Source organism: Carcharhinus amblyrhynchos, chromosome 14 (genome assembly GCF_965287045.1).
Source record: "Carcharhinus amblyrhynchos chromosome 14, sCarAmb.v2.hapA, whole genome shotgun sequence".
NCBI classification, from domain to species: domain Eukaryota; kingdom Metazoa; phylum Chordata; class Chondrichthyes; order Carcharhiniformes; family Carcharhinidae; genus Carcharhinus; species Carcharhinus amblyrhynchos.
This window is the reverse complement of record NC_137337.1, coordinates 29,075,123-29,090,924: the sequence shown is the minus strand read 5'-3', so window position 1 is coordinate 29,090,924 and position 15,802 is coordinate 29,075,123.

Genomic DNA, 15,802 nt, shown 5'->3' with positions numbered 1-15,802 from the left:
TCCGAAAATTTTGAAATTGTTGTCCCAAGTCTAGGTCATTAATATGTAGCTAGGGGAAACAGTGATTGTAGTATTGATGCTTGGGGAACCTGACTCTGTAACTTCATCTGCTTCCTGTTATTCAGTCAACTTCATGATGCCATTATGCCTTTTATTTCATGGGCTTTAACTTTGTGGGCAAGACTATTATGTAACACTTTGTAAAAAGCCTTTCTGGAAGTCCATATACACCATGTCAGTTACCTCTGTTACCTCATCAAAATATTCAAGTTAGTTAAACACTATTTGCCTTTAACAAATCAGTGTTGGCTTTCCTTAAGTAATAATGACTTGTCCAATTGACTCTGAATTTTGTTCTGGATTGATATTTCTAAAACCTTTCCAATCATGGCGTTTAAACTATCTGGCCTTTCGTTCATGGCTCTCTGACACTAGCCCGATATCTAAAAAGTGTTACAAACATAGATGATGTTAGTACTGGGCAGTCATGAACCCCAGTTAATAGATTGCAACTTTTATTTTTTGTTTAGGGATGTGGAGTGAGAGGGCTGTGGATTATCTTTCAATGAAAGGATCCAACATTTATTAAACAAGAAAAGATTAAATGTAATATAATACTCATTCACCCCACTTATACTGGTACAGAGAAATACGAATTTATAAGGATAACAGAAGTTACAAAATAGATCTTATAATCTGATATTCTCAGTAAGTGCATAACACTGCACTCTGAAACCAAATGACAAATGCTACACACTAGACCTTCTGTGGATTTCTTATTAAATTCCCCTAAATGCTTATCACAATGGTATCTCACCGGAACTCTTGACTTCCATATGAGTGTTTCCAAACCTCTACTCTTGAAGAATACACTTGGAATCTGCCCCCCAAACAACGTTGTCTCATGCTGTATTCAACGAGGATCCACGTCTGAGATTTTATTCCATCCTTTCAGTTTTCCTCTGCCTTGGATTGCCACATGAAATCAAGCTTCCACACATTCTCTCAGGCACCTAGACATGCCATCAGAATACTACTGCTTCACGGGCAGTGTTAAAATCTCACCAAACGTATGGTTTACCTTGTATGTCTGGCTTCTCACCCAACACTCCATGGGACTGAGACGCCTGGTCAAGGTTCTATTTGTTGGATGAATTAAAATAATTGAAATAAATTGAAGTCTTATTTGAAAAACTCACCAGCTACTCACCTCCCCTTGTGCTGACATTGCTTACAATTATGTTCACTTCACTCACTGAGGTTTGGCAAGCTCCGCTCTCCTGCTTTGGCCCTGAATTCCTTCAGGTAAACTTTCTGTAGTTCCAGTTCTCTGAAAGAAATAAATTGCTTTGAACTGATTTGAACCACCTGTGTCCTCGCTATGATGCTAATGTTGACCTATCTCTTTCAGAATTCCCAGAATATTTTGGTCTTTATGCCCAACAGCTCCTCATTAATGTTCAGCACTGTTACAAAAGTATCTATCTGATTTCCGCCCCGGAAACCCTCCTTACCACCTCATTTACTATTGTAATTTCAGTCATATCTCCTATCGGCCGAGAGAAAATGTTCCTAGAAATCTACTATGATATGGAAGAGAAAATAATATAGAGGTTTATGAAACCATGAGGGGCATAGATAAGGTGAATAACCATGGTCTTTTCCCCAGGGTAAGGGAGTCCAAAACCAGAGGGCATAGGTTTAAGTGAGAGGAGAAAGATTTAAAAGAGTCTTGAGGGACAGCTTTTTCACACAGAGGATTTAAAGTTTATTTTTTAGTGTCACAATTAGGCTTACATTAACACTGCAATGAAAATGGAATGAGCTGTCAGAGGAGGTGGTAGAGATGGGTACAATTACAACATTTCAACATGGATAGGAAAGGTTAAAGGAATATGGGCCAAACACAGGCAAATGGGCGCGGTTCAGTTTAGGCAACTTGGTCGGCTGGATGAGTTGGGCTGAAGGACTTGTTTCTGTGCTGAATATCTCTATGACTCTATGACTATGAGTCTATTTGGATCTATAAAAATTCTAATACCAGAGGAAAATCAGAGTGAGTGTTAAATATCAGCTCAGATTGCTACCATGATACCTTGACATGGGGTTTACAATAATGACAAATGAAATCTGCAAAGATTTCATTAAGAACTGATGCTATTTAATGCATTCAGCTTCTTATCCCTTCCAGTTCTAAACTGACAAAAACTGTTAGCTGAGGTCAAATTAATGTTTTGTCTATTAGTATACAGAGAAATAAACAGAAAATTGGATGTTGTACCAGTGAAAAGCTGTCAGGCACTGTTAAGATTCCAGAAAAGCAACAAAATATGTCTGAAATGTGATTGAAATGGAATGATTTCATTGGACTGCTGACAGGACACTGCAAGTTAACCTGACCGTATAAGTTGTTCCTGAAATTGGAGAACAGAAGCGAGAGCTACAAAGAACATAAGAAATAGGAGCAGGAGTAGGCCATCTAGCCCCTTGAGCCTGGCCTGCCATTCAATAAGATCATGGCTGATCTGATAGTGGTTCAGTTCCACTTACCTGCCTGCTCCCCATAACCCTTAATTCCCTTATTGGTCAGGAATCTATCTACCTGTGACTTAAACACATTTAACAAGGTAGCCTCCACTGCTTCAATGGGCAGAGAACTCCAAAGATTCACAACCCTCTGGGAAAAGAAGTACCTCCTCAACTCTGTTCTAAATTGACTCCCCCTTATTTTGAGGCTGTGCCGTCTAGTTCTTGTTTCCTTTCTAAGTGGAAATAATCTCTCTGCTTCTACTCTGTCTCGCCCCTTCATTATCTTACATGTCTCTATAAGATCTCCCATCAGCCTTCTAAAGTCCAACAAGTACAGGCCCAATCTACTCAATTTCTCCTCATAAGCTAACCCCCTCATCTCTGGAATCAACCTGGTGAACATTCTCTGTACTCCCTCCAAGGCCAATACATCCTTTTGCAAATAAGGGGACCAAAACTGCACACAGTCCTCCAGTTGCGGCCTCACCAGTGCCCTGTACAGTTGCAGCAAGACCTCTCTGTTTTTATATTCCATCCCCCTCGCGATAAAGGCCAACATTCCATTTGCCTTCTTGATCACCTGCTGCTCCCTTGATAACAAATAAATGAGCATGGTTGAAGATATATCAGCGGCCACCAAATCCCACAGGCAGATAGACCTCCTGTCTATTACCTCCAATGAACACGTACAGGTAAAGGATGAATCAACACAGCTCAACATCCTCAGCACTATTGATCAGTCATCTGATCAAAACGTAGAGACACCATATGGGCATGAGGCGCCTACAGCAATGGAGACCTCCAAGGGAAACAGACATGTTGGGTTAAATGACAGATTGTTTTCCAAATTTCAGTTGGAGGAATTCACCTTAAATAAATACACAGATGAAGCTCATGATGAACCTCCCAACGTGGACCCTTTGCTCGATTTCTTAGCAGCGTGGATTGAATGGGAAAATCTGTTTGAAAGGTCAAAAGACAGTTAGCTAAAAGCAGGTCCAGAACAAGCCACAGCAGCCACAATTCTCAAGAAATTTGGACAATAAATTCCACCTCCAACAAAAATTAAATCTGATCAACTGACTCGTAATTGTTCAGAGTTTGCAGATGGCGATGAAAGGATCCAACAGGGTTCAGCATTAATCCGTGCAGAATTATCAACCCTGAGCAGTCAAACAGCGATTCCCAATCTGCAGATAACATTAAACAATGATTTTATTGCAGAAGCAGTGCCAGTTTTTCATCTGCAGGATGAAATAGAAGCAAATAAAATAGAGATGTGGGCCAAATGACTTCATAAATCAAATCACGACTCGTTTGAAGATCTGTCAGATTTTTTGGCCAAGGCAGAAATGCAGCTCCCAAACAGTGTGAAACATGACTTCAGAGAGCACATGCAAAGTTTGAAAACAGCTACCTGACACAAAGTTCAAATGGAAATGAAATCCCTTTGTGAGCCTTGATCATGACATCCTCACAAGCCTGACCTCAAAAGAGTGAGACAGCCTTGTGGAACTGTCCTATGACAGTGCTTTAAAGATGGATTTTTCTCACAATTACCTGACTGACTTTTGGCTTAAAGTTACTTCAGAATACGCAGAAGTGTCCGTCTAGGCTGTAAAGTTTCTGATGCCTTTTCCTACAACCTTCCATTGTGAAGCTGGATTTTCAGGACTTGTTGCATTAAAGACCAATTATCGGAATTAATGTGAACCAGATCTCTGATTGAGACTGTCATCCCTGGAACTTTACATCCAGCATTTGATGTCTGTGAAACATCAGGCTTCTCATCAGGTAAGCGCTATCTGTTTCCACTGGTCGGTCTATTGCAAGTAAATGTGCTGTGACGATTGCAATGTATTTGTGAGTGTACATCAAAACTACTTCATAGAAACCCTACAGTGCAGAAAGAGGCCATCTGACCCATCGAGTCTGCACCAACCACAATCCCACCCAGGTCCTAGCTCCCTATCCCTACACATTTACCCGTTAATCCCTCCAACTACGCATCTCAGGACACTAAGGGACAATTTGAGTGTGGCCAATCAACCTAACCCACACATCTTTGGACTGTGGGAAGAAACCAGAATGCCCAGAGGAAACCCATGCAGACATGAGGAGAATGTGCAAACTCCACACAAACAGTGACCTGAGCCGGGAATCGAACCCAGGTCCCTGGAGCTGTAAAGCAGTAGTGCTAACCACTGTGCTACCGTGCCACTTCATTTTTAATACCTATTGATAAGTGACTCCCGTCAGCCAGAGACTATGTAAATGAAAATTAAATGGCTTAAGTTGTGGTCCGCAAAAGCTTTGATGATGATTGAATGACCCACATAAAAAGAAATGTTGGGAACCATTAATCTAGATCTTACGCTCTGCTTTTCATTCACTAAACCCCTTTGCTTCTCCACTTCTTTCTCTCCTGCTTTAAGATACGACTTAAAAGGTGATTTAAAGGTCAAGCCTTTAAATCATCTGTCCACTGTCTACTTTTCGGATTTGGGACGGGATATTTCAGCCATGTTAGCCCCAAAGCCAGAAATTCCCCCTCGGGGTCAATAGGCTTTTGCATAGTCCGTCCATTACGATTCCCATGGCGGGCAAGAGGAAAACTCCCCCCGTGATGTCAATTTTTGCCTTCTGATGTTTGTGTTAAAGACGCTATATAAATCTATGTTTTTTTTCCTTTAGAGAAAATAGAGATAATTTGAGCTTTATGAGTCTAATTTATCAAATGGAGATTGTTAGTATTAACATGCTAGGCACACAGAATCTACTTCAGCTTAAACAGAGACTTAAGTGAATAAATTTTTATAAGCATACCAGTAACCCCATAAAAATAGATCATTTCCAAGGCCTTCTTTAGAATGTGAAAGTAGCTCCATGTATGGTGGTGACTAGGGGATTTTCACAATAACCTCATTGCAGTGTTAATGTATTTTACAGTCAAATAAAAGCAGAAATATAGGTCTCATCTGCAATTTATCTTAAGGAATAAAAAGTTACATCCAAAAAACCATGAAGACTAATTGACATGGGAGTGCTGAAGACCCTGTATAGAAAGTTGTTACCATGGTTAAGAGAGCATCATTGCCTAGCAACTGGTTATTGATACATCTCTTTTGTCTTTTTAAATTCATGTCTTAAACACTAAAAAGATCAAATCATTCCCACGTACAACTTCATTTGCATTTCAAACAATGCAAGCCTGCTTTTGATATCACCACCTCAGTGCTTAGAAACTTAAATTATTCTGCTTTATTTGAACGACGTGTGTATCATTGGCCTCCAGTATTAAAAACAAAAACAGCAGGGTTTTGGTGCATTAAGAAGGATCATTTAGAATAAAAAAGGGGATAGTTTTAATCTACTGTGTCTGCCAGGGGACTAATGAGATTGGGTCAGATATCCATTTTATACCCTTGACTTTAATGGAAAGTAAAATTGGATGACGTGCAAAACACATCTGGAGTATTCCACAATCAATTCTGCAGTTGTGCGACAGTACAACTTCACATTTGTTCCTAAAGTTATGGCATATAATTAAGGTGCATTGGTTTATGATGAATTCCTTTCTTTACTGGCAAGGCACATCAAAATCAATTCAGATATATGAATATAGGCAGGTTACAGTGAAAGTTCAAACTGATGTCCACCATTCATGTTGTATAGGGAGTTCTGGGCTATAAAGGTTATCATGGGGCTGGGGCATAATGGCACCCGCATTATGATGTAGAGAGAAGGGTAGAGTGTGTAGAGAATCTGGGAGAAGTTGGCAAGAAGATAGTGCCTAGTCGGGGCAGTATGCTATATATATCTATATATTGTTGTTGTTTCTCTTCATGCACCTAGTGTTGCACAAGACTAGTTGGCCCCTTGAGCTTACTCCACTATTCAATAAGATCACGACTAATCTGTTTGCATTGAATTCCACATTCTCATCTATCCCCAATAACCTCTAATTCCCATGCCCACCAAGAATCTATCTACCTCTGCCTTAAAATTATTCAGCAACCCAGCTTCCACCATCTTCGGAGGCAGAGTTCCAAAGTTGCACAATTCTCTGAGAGAAAAAGATTCTCCTCATCTCTGTCCTAAAATTAGTATGACTCCTAATTTTAAAACAGTATCTACTAATTCTTGACTCAACCACAATAGGAAACATAATTTCCATGTTTACCTTGTCAATACCATTCAGGGTGTTGTGTACATCAATCAAGTCACCCCTCACTCAAGTAAACTCCAGGGGAAATATCCCTGCCTTTCCATCCTATCCCCACAAGACACTCATTCCAGGTATCAGTCTAGTAAACATCTTCAGAATCATCTCCAATGCATTTACTTGCTTCCTTAAATAAGGAAAACATAACCACACACAATATTTGAGATGCATTCTCACTAATGCCTTGCATAAATGAAACATAACATCCTTACTTTTATGTTCAATGCTTTTTATAATAAAGGATAGCATTCCATTAGCCGTTTTGATTGCACGGTATGGCTTGTGATTTTTTTTTTTGTGACTCATTCATGGGAACATCTAGATCCTTCCGCACCCACCGATCCCCCTGAATTCTGCATTGCTCTCCATTTAAGTCATATTCTGATTTTTGATTCTTTCTGCCAAAATAAACAAATTCACACTTTTCCACATTGTACTCCATCTGCCAGATTTTGCCTACTCACTCAGCCTATCCATTTGGGACAGCACAGTTGCACATTGGTTAGCACTGCTGCCTCACAGCACCAGGGATCCGGTTCGATTCCCGGCCTGGGTCATTGTCTATGCAGAGTTTGCATGTTCTCCCTGTGTATGCGTGGGCTAAGTCCGGGCGCTCCAGTTTCCTCCCACAGTCTGAAAGGTGTGCTGGTTAGGTGCATTGGCCATGCTAAATTCTCCCTCAGTGTACCCAAACAGGCTCATTTATGGGAACATCATTTATGGGAAGAGTTTGGTGACTAGGGGATTTTCACAATCACCTCAGTGCAGTGTTAATGTAAGCCTCCTTGTGATTACTAAATAAACTTTAACTATCTATATTCACAAACTCCATGTCTTTACAACTTACTTTCCTACCTACCGTTGTGTAATTGTAAATTTTGCTACCATGCCTTTGCTCCCCTCATCTAAGTCATTGATGTAAATTGTAAAAAGTTGAGGTTGAGCACCGACCAGTCCGGGATTCCGCTAGTCACATCCTGCCAATTAAACAAAGATCCAATTATGCATATTCTTTGTTTCCTGCCAGCCAGCCAATCTTCAATCCACGCCGATAAATTACCCCCATAACATGAGCTTTTATTTTTTGCAATGATCTTTGATGTGGCTCCTTATCAAATGCTTTCTGGAAATCCAAGTACAGCAAGTCTACAGGCTCGCATCTATCCACAGCACATGTTACACCTTCAAAGAACTATAGTAAATTGGTTAAACGTGATTCCCCTTTCACAAAACCATGCTGACTCTTCCCGATTACCTTGAGTTATAAATGAGTTATACAGATTGGCCAAAGGTTGTGGCTATGGAGACCTTAAGTCAGAACTCATAAGAAACTGAAAGTAGTTGGTTTGGCTGGTAATATTCTATTGGATATGCTGCAATCTAAAGAAGCTCTAACTTAGGGAAAAGTGATCCCAATCATCAGACAAACAGAGGTTTGTCAGCATAACCAATCCATTTTGTGTGGCCAAGTTAAATCGTGAGACAAAGCAACCCCAAAACTCCAGCCCATAAAACCATGAAAGGGCAAGGAAACTTGAGAGCAAGGAAAGCAATGTTCAAGCAAAGCACAAGATAGTGTCAGCATTGTGGTGCCAAAAGTCCTCACAGCATGAGCAGTGTGCAGTAGTCATTGTGCAGTGCTTTGACTGCAGTTGCCTAGGACACTTTGGAAAGATATCTAAGTCCAAAACCTCAAAACGTGCAGAAGATCCCAAGTACGTCCATATGAGAGATATGGCACACCAAGAGGTCCAACAATGCTTTGTGGTTGAAATGAAGGATCTCAGGTTTACACAATCGAATGCTGACATATCTATAAACGATCACCTCACAAATCTTAAATTAGACACAGCGGCCAATGTGATAATCCTGCTGGAACAGGAAACGTGGCTAAGACCTCTGGATGGCATGGTGACACAGTGGTTAGCAGTGCTGTCTCACAGTGCCAGGGACCCGGGTTCATTTCCCAGTTTGGGTCACTGTCTGTGTGGAGTTTGCATATTCTCCCGGTGTCCGTGCGGGTTTCCATCTGGTCCTCCGGTTTCCTCCCACAGTCCAAAGATGTGCGAGTGAGGTGGATTGGCCATGATAAGTTATCCCTTAGTGTTAGGGGGACTAGCTAGGGTAAATGTATTGGGATAGGTACTAAGTGGGATTGTGGTTGGTGTTGATCTGATGGGTCGAATGGCCTCCTTCTACACTGTAAGGATTCTATGATCTGTGACAGACAACAGCCACACCAATGTGTGGAGGAATACTACTAGAGCTACTCCAATATGGAACTAGCAAATAATCAAAATACACCCTGTCATCCACAATCAAACCTTTCTCTGTCTGCATGTGTTGAGGATTTACACTTACGCATCTTTCCAAAATGTTCCAGGCAGTTGCTCTCAACCTCCTCAAAGCTATAGATGTCAGAACAACTATCGTAATCATCTACTCTGAATGGGAGATTCTGAAAGGTCTTCAGTGCCGATGAACTTGACTCAAACTTCAGTTTGAAATTCTCTTGCTTTGCAGACGGAGTTATTTCAGCTCCTTTGTGGATGGTAGAAAATACTTTTCTTCAGTCTGATATTCCAAACCCGAGAGAACACAGTTTAACATCTCACCCAAGAAGCCTCTGATATTGGCGTTGACAGGCCTTCAGTACTCCATCCAAGTGTCAGCTTAGATTGAGCCACCTGCACAGATAGGCACCAATATATTTAAAACAGAAGACACAGAGGTGAAGGAACAGCAGCAGGAGGTTGTGCCTGAACTTCTACAGCAATGAAGATGAAGCTTCGAGTTCACTCACACAAGTCGGCCCTGGGGCAGGAGAAAAGTAACCACCAACTCACCAAGACTAAACTCAGGGGGTAGAAGTGCAAGTGAAAAACAAAGCACAGCATTAGACGCCAAATGAAGAATGAGCTCAAGAATGATGAACAAAACATAAGGGAGGTAAACCTTCAACTCTCGGGAAGAACCAAAAAGTAAACCCAAATCTACTGTGTGAACGAGTAGCATGAACATTCCCTTGGAAAGGAAAGAGATAGGCCAAGGGCATCAGACCAAGGAAGGCAGATTGTCAACAAAGAGAAATACAACACTAAGGAGAGAAAGAAGTGAAACTGATATTGACACCCAAATAATTGAAACGCCAATTTCTACAACATTAACTCCGAACTGAACCGTAGAATCAGGGTTAATGTGGGACTGGGGAGACAGTATCCATCATATTATAATGTAGAATCACACAAGAATAGCAGAATGTGCAGAGGCGTTCAGAGGAATATAGCAAGCACCTAGTCAGGACTATATTCTGTTTATATGTACATAACTGTGCTATTGATAGACAATTACTGTTCAGCTATTCAAGCCTCTAGACCATTTCATGAGTCTACAACCTTGCAACAATCCCCCGAGACCTGTAAGTACGTAAACTTGGTCTACCTGCTTGATAATTGCCCAGTACTTGCTCCGATTTCTAAGCACGAGAGTGCAGCTTTTCAAATCAGAAGCAGTGCCAAAGTATTCCTGCACACCCCAGCCATGGCACTGTACAAACCCACCCTCCAACACTGCTCACATCCCTACCCCTCCAGACATTGCCCACCCCTTACACCACGCACACTTGTCTAAGTGCTGCTCACACTCCTCCCAACACGGCTCACCCATCCCTCTCCGCACTACTCACTCCACTCACACACACACCCTATACTGTTTATCACCCTCTTCCTGACACAGCTCATCCACTTCACCACCTATCAAGGATTTCAGATGACCTTTCTCCAAATTTATGACCTGTTAGATAACTGGACCTCATCATGGTTGCAATGCTGCTAACACATATTGACCAATGGCATCTTCTTAATGTACAAGAGAGCTGATACAAACACAATTTTTTTATTTTATAGAAGGCTTAATTTTAAGATTCACATTACAAGAGCAAATAACAAGGTGAAGAAAATATTCATTGCTTGAGGGATATTGACCAGGACACCTGAAGGAATCATCCCGTTCTTCTTCACATATTTCCAACTGAGAGAACACAATTAACATCTTATCCAAGAAGCCTCTGACATTGATGTTGCCAGACCTTCAGTACTCCTCACAAGTGTCAGTTTAGATTGAGCTATCTGCACAAGTTTCTGAAGTAGGGCTTGCAACCACAGTCTTTCTGCCTCGAGGGTAAGTGAGCCACCACTGAGCGATTGTTGACATCTAACGGATGATTTACTGAAAGGCACAGGACTGTGGCAATTAACATTCAGCCTGCTACTGGCGCGAGGTGATTGTTACATTTCAGGACTCAGGACAATATTAACAGTTACTTGGGAAGTTGCAGATTAATTAAGGAAAGTCAGCATGGATTTGTCAAGGGCAAATCGTGTTTAACTGACTTGCAGGAATTTTTTGATGAGGTTACAGAGAGGTTTGATAAGAAAAGTGCTGTTGATGTAACGTACATAGATTTCCAGAAGGCATTTAATAAAATCTCACACAACATAATTATGGGCAAATTTATTGCTTGGGGAATAAAAAGTACAGTAGCAATATGGGTACAAAATTCTTTGAGTGACAGAAAACAGAGTAATGATTAATTGATGTTTGTTGGACTGGAGGAAGGTTTGTAGTGGAATTTCCCAGGGGACAGTGTTGACACCCTTGTTCTTCCCGATACATATAATGACCTAGACCTTGGTGTACAGGGGACAATTACACAATTTGGCATTTTATGTGTATTCAGTCTCTCTCACAGAGGTTCTGAGGCATGTAAGATTGAACACTAACTGTTTATTCATAACACATCACTATATGCATACATACAGGTTATACTCCAAGCCAGGAGCTAACTCATGCTTACTTCCAAACAGGTCTCTATCAAATCTAGTTTCAGGTCATGGGTCTCTTTATCTCACACTGTGGAGCATACTGTATTCAGTCCCGCATTAACACCTACTCTTATACTACACCTACCCCCAAGCCTTTTCAGTCCCGCATTAACACCTACTCTTATACTACACCTACCCCCAAGCCTTTACAATTATATTTACCTAATACATTACCATTATGCCGCCCTTTGTCCCCCACTCAAGCATTTAGCATTACAGATTCAGGCAGCCTGGAGGCTTAACGATTCTTCCAGATACTGTTCTGGTTACACTTGTAAGAGTGGTAGGCTCAGTTGATTTTTGCTAGTTTTGTTGAATCTGTGTTTAAGTTTAAGTCTGCCTCTTTGGCACCTGGTTGTCTTCTAATTCCTTCTTTCCATCCCTTGAAGTTGAACAATTCCTTGCCAACCCACCCACCAACCCCCATCCCTCCCAACGCATCCAATTTACTTGCACACCCATGGCTTGTCCCATTCTTTTTGGAAACAATCTTCACCCCGTTCGTTCTTGGTATGAACCATGTGTGTGGTCCACTGTGATCCTTGTAGGAATTGAAGGTGTCTCTTCCTGTCATGTGGATGTGTCTTATTAGAGGGCTCACCTTGCTGTTTAGCCTTTTCATGACACTATGTTCCTTTGTGTGCCTCCATACCTCACAAATGTGTGCTTTGGTGAGTTATTGCTTTCTCCCTTGTTCCAGAGGTATCTTCCAGTTAGGTGTGTTGGCTAGAGGTTGCAGCATCTGTACAGTGGTGTTTGGAGGTAATAGGAAAACAACAGTTGCAGCCTGAGATTGTTGGTTTGTCTTCCCTTCAAGGTATCTGTTGGTGATTTTTCAAAGTGTCTTCCTGAGCTTATCAAGGTTTAACAGCCTCCAGATGCCATGATGGACCCAACCTCTTTGTCTTTCATTTTGAGCAATGATTTACTTAATTGTCTATTCTGAACCTTCCCTGCAATAAAGGTAGATTTTCAGTTTTTTTTAATGGCAGTTCCTGGATTTGGCAGGGGTTTTTATACTGATAATTTTCCTTTGTGTTTCGCAATGCATTCAGCAGCCCTGTGGTATGGTGCAGCCTGCCCTGACTTTTTAAAGACTGAAAATTTTTAAAAACCAGTTCTCAATTCTGCTTGGTCCTTTAAGTCTGCAATCTGTAGGTTTTCAAACTGGATCGCTATGATATCATGGATAGCTCCATAGCTGCACAGTGGAGTATTTTTCTTCTGCCCTCTGCTTCCAATTGTGCTCTGGAGTTTATGTCAGGCAATCTCCCTCTCTGTGTCTTTACTTCAAGTGCTTTCAGTCAAGTCAGAATGCTGCTTGTTTAATTTTACAGCTTTTAAATTTCTGCTCCACCTTCTCCAAGGTTTTTCCAAGAGCTGCCACCATGCTGTACATGGTATATTCATACAGCGAGTCTTTCATGAAGAGGTCTGAAGTTTGTAAGATTGAATATTGCCTGTTTATTGATAACACATCACTATATGCTCATGTACAGGATATAGTCAAGTTAGAAGTTAACTCCATGCTTGCTTCTACACAGGTCTCTGTCCAGTCCACAACTCACTCTAATCTCAGAGGTTTCTTTACATTACATTACACAGTACTGCACACAATTCCACATTAATCCTTGCTATGCCAGCTACCCTTATACTACAATATGTACTTTGAAAGTATTGGGAGTTGCGAGGAGAGTATAGAACTTCAAAAAGACATAAACAAATTAGTTGAATGGGTGGACAAGTAACAAATGAAATTTAATGCAGAGAACATAAGAACATAAGAAATAGGAGCAGGAGTAGGCCATCCAGCCCTTCAAGCCTGCCCCGCCATTCAATAAGATCATGGCTGATCTGTCGTGGCTCAGTTCCACATTCCCGCCCTCTCCCCATAACCCCTAATCCCCTCACTTATCAAAAACCCATCAACCCGCGTCTTAAAAATATTTAGCGAGGCAGCCTCCACCACTTCAACGGGCAGAGAATTCCGGAGATTCACCACCCTTTGAGTGAAGAAGTTCCTCCTCAACTCCGTTCTAAACCGACCCCCCTTTATCTTGAGGCTGTGCCCCCTAGTCCTACTGTCCTTTCTGAGCGGGAAGAGCCTCTCCACCTCTATCCTATCCATCCCATTCATCATCTTATACGTCTCAATGAGATCTCCCCTCATTCTTCTAAACTCTAATGAGTACAAGCCTAGTTTATTCAGCCTCTCCTCATAGCTCAACCCCCTCAACTCCGGAATCAGCCTAGTAAACCTCCTCTGCACTCCCTCCAAGGCCAAAATATCCTTGCGTAAATACGGCGCCCAAAACTGCACACAGTACTCCAGCTGCGGCCTCACCAATGCCCTATACAGCCGCAGCAAGAACTCCCTATTTTTATATTCAATCCCCCTCGCTATGAAGGCCAGCATCCCATTAGCCTTCCTTTTTTTTGCGACTCATGCACAAGGACCCCAAGATCCCTCTGCACCGTCGCCTGCTGCAGTTTTTCACCACAGAAGTAATAGTCCTTCCTACCATTATTCCTACCAAAGTGGACCACCTCACACTTGCCAACATTAAATTCCATTTGCCATTTCCTGGCCCATTCGCCCAGCCTATCTAGATTCTTCTGCAGACTCTCCACACCCTCCACGCAATTTGCCGTTCCACCAATCTTGGTGTCATCAGAAAATTTCGACACCATACACTCGGTTCCCTCCTCCAGATCATCTATATAAATGGTAAATAGCTGAGGCCCCAGCACCGACCCCTGGGGCACTCCACTAGTCACCAACCGCCAATCCGAATAGCACCCATGAACCCCCACTCTCTGTCTCCTATTTGACAACCAATCCTCTATCCATGCTAACACCCTACCCCCAACTCCATGCCCCCTTACCTTCTGCAATAACCTCTTGTGAGGTACCTTGTCAAACGCCTTCTGAAAATCAAGAAAGACCACATCCACCGGCTCTCCTCTATCCACCGCCCTAGACACATCCTCATAGAACTCCAATAAATTTGTCAGACACGACTTCCCCTTAACGAAACCGTGCTGCGTCTGCTCTATCAAGCAATTCCCCTCAAGATGCCTCGCTATTTCCTCCTTGATGTCGGATTCTAACATTTTACCTACAACAGACGTTAAACTAACCGGCCTATAATTCCCTGCCTTTTGCCTGGCACCCTTCTTAAACAACGGCGTAACATTAGCCGCTTTCCAATCTTGCGGCACTTCCCCGGAATCCAGCGACGTCTGGAGTGTAAAGTAGTTTATTTTGGTAGGAAGACAATGTATAATAAAACATTTAATTCTAAAGGGTGGTGGAGGAGCAGATGGGTCAGGTGGATCTGTGTGTAACTCATGAGAGGTGACAGGACAGGTTGAGAGAATGGTTAATAAAGCATCTTCAGCTTTACTAATGGGGGACATAGAGTATAAAAGCAAAGGAGTTATATTAAAGTTATATAGAACACTGGTTTCATCTCAACTGGATTATTGTCTCCATTTCTTGGTGTTACATTTTAGGAAAGATACTAGAAGAGGTGCAGAAAAGATCCATGAGAATGGTCCCAGGGTGAGGAACTTTAGTTATGGCAGATTTCAGAAGTTGGGATTGTTTTCCTTGGAGAAGAGAAGGCTGGGAAGAGATTCGATGTGGAGATGCCGGCATTGAACTGGGATAAACACAGTAAGAAGTCTCACAACACCAGGTTAACTATCAAATGGGGTTACTATCAAATAAACTGGTTGGACTTTAACCTGGTGTTGTGAGGCTTCTTACTGGGAAGAGATTCAACAGACGTAGCCAAAATCATGAGGGATCCGGACAGAGTACATGTGGGAACAACTGCTCCCGGTGGTGGAATGATCAAGAACAATGTGGCATGAAATTGGCAACAGAAGCAATGGCAAACTGAGGAAAAAACCTTTCATGCAGCAAGTGGTTAGGATCTGGATTGCAGTACCGGGGAGTGAGTTGGACACAGGGTCGATTCGGACGCTCAAGAAAGAATTGTGTTTTAATCTGAAAAGAAAGAATGTACAGGGCAAGAGGGGGAAGACCAGGGAGTGGCACTAGATAAATCAGTCCTGAGGAGTATCAGCACAAACACGATGGGCTGAATGGCTGTCTTCTGCACTATAACCATTATGTGATTCTATCATTCTGCGGTTT